General features: G+C 40.5%; 1 long non-coding RNA gene across 1 annotated transcript; it reads left to right on the top strand.

The window, feature by feature from the left end:
- Positions 1-510: 510 nt before the first annotated feature.
- On the top strand, positions 511-2,472 carry LOC138143780 (uncharacterized). The gene is made up of 3 exons (XR_011163792.1): positions 511-572; positions 711-885; positions 1,988-2,472. It is a non-coding gene; the product is annotated as an uncharacterized lncRNA (long non-coding RNA).
- Positions 2,473-4,467: the final 1,995 nt, after the last annotated feature.

Genomic DNA, 4,467 nt, shown 5'->3' on the forward strand with positions numbered 1-4,467 from the left:
ATATATGTGACTAACCCTACACGTGGCAAGCTAGTGTAGTGAAAAAGTGCTAGTTTTGGAGTCAAAGGATCTGGGTTTAAAATCCAGCTCTGCTATTTAATACTTGCATGACCTTGGGCAAATTAAATCACTTGACCTCAATGCCTTAATCTGTAAAATGAGGAGATTGGACTAGTTGTTCTCTAAAATCACTCCAGCACTAAATAGGTGAAGCTGTGATATATGATCCCAGTTCAGTGATTCAGAAGATGAATTTGTAGAACATAGACACCACCCCAATAGGACCCAGTTATAAATTCTATAAATGTAAAATAAAACAGAGTTGCCTTCCATGCTTATGCCTTCCAAACTGCCAACGCTACATCTCTCATCTTCATTTGCTCAAATTTTTTGAGGAAGGTTTCCTTTGATGATCTGGAACAACAATGTAGCCTTTATTTTATTTTATTTTATTTTTTGAGATTTTTAAAGGTTTGGTAAATGAGCTTTCTTTCGGGATCCCTTAGCGCACTCTAGCGGACGCTATTCGAACTACAAGCAGTCTTACTTCAGCTCCCACCACCACCATCCTGGTACGTTTCGGTGTTCATAGCTGTGGGAATTGGGTGGCTAAAAGGTGCCTTTGGGTTCACAGGTGGGAGTGGGGGTTGGCGGAGAATTGGAGTTGTTGTTTTTTTTAATGTGCCTTAATTTTCTTGGGTTAATAAAAGCTGTGAATCTCTGGAGTCTCATGCGCATAAGGCTGGAAAGGACGTGAGATCATTTCCATCATCCCGCTGTCCCTGGGAAGAATTGCACCTACGACTTCGCAGATGATACTTGCGACCCTCATGTTAGAAATTTCCACAGACAGAATCACGCAGTGGGATACGTCTGCAGAATGAGGTAAGAAATAAATTAATAAAGATAACTAAATACTTTGAATTTTGAAAAAGGTTTCAGATAGCTATTAAACACTATTTACATAAAGTATTTGGCGAATGTGTTATATATGCATGGAATTGTAGTGGATATTAATTCTTTTTTCCTCCTTCTGGAAAGCTGTTTATATGCTCTCCAAAGATTCACCTGCTAAGAGCACCGCCCCTCTATGCGGTCCAGAGAAAAAAACATTCTATGAAGAAAGAGAAGGTTCTGCTCTGCAGTGCAGGGCACCTGAGGGGTGGTACTGTATTTTGCCAGCCTTGTTCAGGGGCAAGGGAAAATCCAGTAAGAGGATATTTCAGCCCCTGCTGAGCTGACCATATGACCCTCCTACCCCTTTCACTAGTCACTGTCTTCCCTTCAGTTCCCTGTAGAACTCAGTCACTTGGTTCAGAAGGTTCTTGCAAGGTCGATTCTCTTAGTTGGAACTTCCTATCCACACCCCCTCCCCACTCCTTGATTCTTTCCTCACTCCCATCCCCACCCCCCCCCCCCCCCCCCCCCCCTCCCCCCTTTCCACCCCACCCCTCCCCCACCCCAACCTCAACCTTCCTGGTCATAACCCTTGCCACTCTGCTGCACAGTTCCTCCTCTGCCATCAATAAAAATGACCTCCAGGAGTAGTTGTGCTAGGAGATGACTCACATTAAGGAATGAATTGTCCCAGGAGCACAGCTGCCTCAGGGTTTCAACCTGTCCCAAGTCATCTATTGCTGCATGAAAAACACCAGGTCTAGTTAGGAACATAGATTTATTGCTCAAAGGGATTTTAGATGGCATTTAGTTCAATCACCTTGTTTCTTCAGATGAGGAAACTGAGGCCCTTAAAGGCTAAGTGGCTTGTCCAAGGTCACACAGAGGTGATAGCCAGGAACTGAACCTAAGCCCTCTGACAGCAAATCTAGTGTTCACTCTGCAGTGTACACAACACCCTCAAGTAGTACAGTTTGCTTCAGGGATGCTTTAAGAGTAAAATGTTATTATTGCTGTTCTTAAGTTTCCTTTAATTTTTTTCTTTTTATTTTATCCACCTACTTTAATTAACCCATGTTCCACATTTGAGGAGAAATAGGGGAAGAGAAAAGGAGGCAAAGATGAAAACAGAAGAAAATGGAGGCAACTTCAATGAAAATCTTGAATAATCTTCTGCAGATGACCAGTTGACCACAATCTGGAAAACAATAATTTAAGTGATAGCTAAGAAACATTTACATTGAACGGCTCTTGGTTACTGAGGTTGCTACAGCTGTGCTAATTATAACATGGGATCCTGGAAGAATGGCAGAGTGAATCAATAGGCCCAGGACTTTAAAACAGCTTCTTCACAGACTGAATACAGGAATGACTGACTAATGGATCATGGGATAGAGGAGACAGCTTTCTCTCATAGATAAAGGGCAGGAATTTGTTGATTCAATACTTCGGCTTCAAAGAGGGGAGTGTCTTTCTCTTCACTTAGGGGAGCCAGACCCCCTCTATAAGTATGTGCTTCTACTGTATATGTGCATGTTGTCTTCCCCCAATAAAATGTAAGTTTCTTGAGAACAGAGATTGTTTCCTTTTTTTTTCTTCCATTTCTCCCTCCTTCCTTCCTTCCTTCCTTCCTTCCTTCCTTCCTTCCTTCCTTCCTCCCTCCCTCCCTCCCTCCCTCTCTCTCTAGCTTTCTCTCTCTCTTTTTCTTTCTTCATAACCCCAGTACTTAGAAGAGTGCTCATAGCATTGATTGAAATCATTATTAATATTGCAACATGAAGAGGTATTGCCTTATCCTAGGAGGCAGAGCTGAGGGATCTAAGGTCTGAGGTCACTAAGTATGTGCCCCAATTTGTCTGAAGTATCAGGCTTGGGCAAGTTGCTTAACCTCTGTTTGCTTAAATTTACTCATCTGTACAATTGTCTTCCCCCAATAGAATGTAAGCTTCTTGAAAGCAAGGATTATTTCATTTTTTTGTCTTTATGCCTCTAGCACCCACCAAAATAGATGGCACATAGTAGATGGATTAAAGTCATTATGGATAGATTTGTATGTTATTAAGGTAATGGTTCCCCCTTGGTCCATATTCTTGGTAATTCAATTTATATTGAATTTGTATTCAGGAATGAATTTCCTGAGTTAAGAATTCCCTTTAATACATATATATATATATATATATATATGTCCATTGAATACCGCTTTCTAGAGCAAAACTATGAAATTATTTGGGGGTGGGGCTCATGCAAACATGCTAAAACCAAAGTTAAAAGACCTTAGGAATCCTGCCACTGCAACAGATTTGAAGGGAGGTAGTTGCCTTAATAGTTTGTGGAACTGGGGAGGGGGGTTGTCCTCCTCTCTTCCCTCCTTTTTAACAGAAAGCTTCATGGATTATTTGGCATCTGAGCTGATATTTGGGGGTGAAACAAAAGGAAGAATTCCAACGGGCAGAGATGTGCAAAGAACCATCTCTAGAAATGGAGGCTGGTATCCACAAGGGCATGGAGGTAGGAGAAAGCAGCATGAGATCAGGGAACAGCTGGTCATCCAGTATGGCAGTAGCAGTATATAGTAAGGGAGAGTTGTGTGAAATAAGGTTAAAATGTTAGAATAGAGCCAAACTACAGAGGGTCCTAAGTGCCAAAATCATTACTTTATATTTTATCTAGGAGGCAGTGGGAAGCTACCTTTGGATTTTGAGCAGGGAAATAATGATCAGACTTTTGCATTAGGAAGATTTCTTTTGTAAAACGGTTTGATAGATTAGAAAGTATTAAAAAAAAAAAAAACTAGTTGTACCCGGGATAACAACTCATTAAGATTTACAAAACACTTTCCTTATAACTTTGGGGCTGGGTGGGTTGTAGAGGTGGGATGGAAGATAAGTAGGGTAATTATTATTATTTCATTTTATAGAGAAAACTGATGTAAAGAGAGGCAAAGGTCAATTAGGTAGTAAGTGTCTGAGTTGGAATTCATATTCAGTTCTCCCAACTTTAGGTCCAGTGCTTTATGCAGTATCCAACACTGTCTCTTTCCTTACAAGAAAAGTTCTATAATATGAATGTCAAATAATATATAGGATATATAGTATAATAACAGCAGAGTGGGATGAGGCCCTGGAGTTCATTCCAGGAGTTCTTAACCTTTTGTCAAGGTCCCCTGTCTGCAGTCTGATAAAACCTATGGACTCTCACATCTGTGATTAATGTTAAGTGAATTTAAAAAAATGCATAGAATTACACAGTAAGCCGATTAGATTCACTTTTTTCCCATCCAAGCTTATGGGCCCCTTAATTCTATCTATAGGCTCCTTCGGGGTTCATGGGCCCTAAGTTAAGGACCTTTGATCTAGTTCACTGTCCTCATTTTATAATTGAGGAAACTTAAGACCCAAGAATTTAAGTGACTTGTCCAAGATCACACAAGTGGTCAGAAGCAGAACTAAGACTCAAATCCAAGAACATGATTCCAAATACTACTACTATTACTTCTTCTTCTTCTTCTTCTTCTTCTTCTTCTTCTTCTTCTTCTTCTTCTTCTTCTTCTTCTTCTTCTTCTTCTTCTTC

The sequence above is a fragment of the Petaurus breviceps genome, unplaced genomic scaffold (genome assembly GCF_028583685.1).
Source record: "Petaurus breviceps papuanus isolate PSGF00001 unplaced genomic scaffold, PetGlider_PUasm1.0 90667, whole genome shotgun sequence".
Classification (NCBI taxonomy): Eukaryota; Metazoa; Chordata; class Mammalia; order Diprotodontia; family Petauridae; genus Petaurus; species Petaurus breviceps.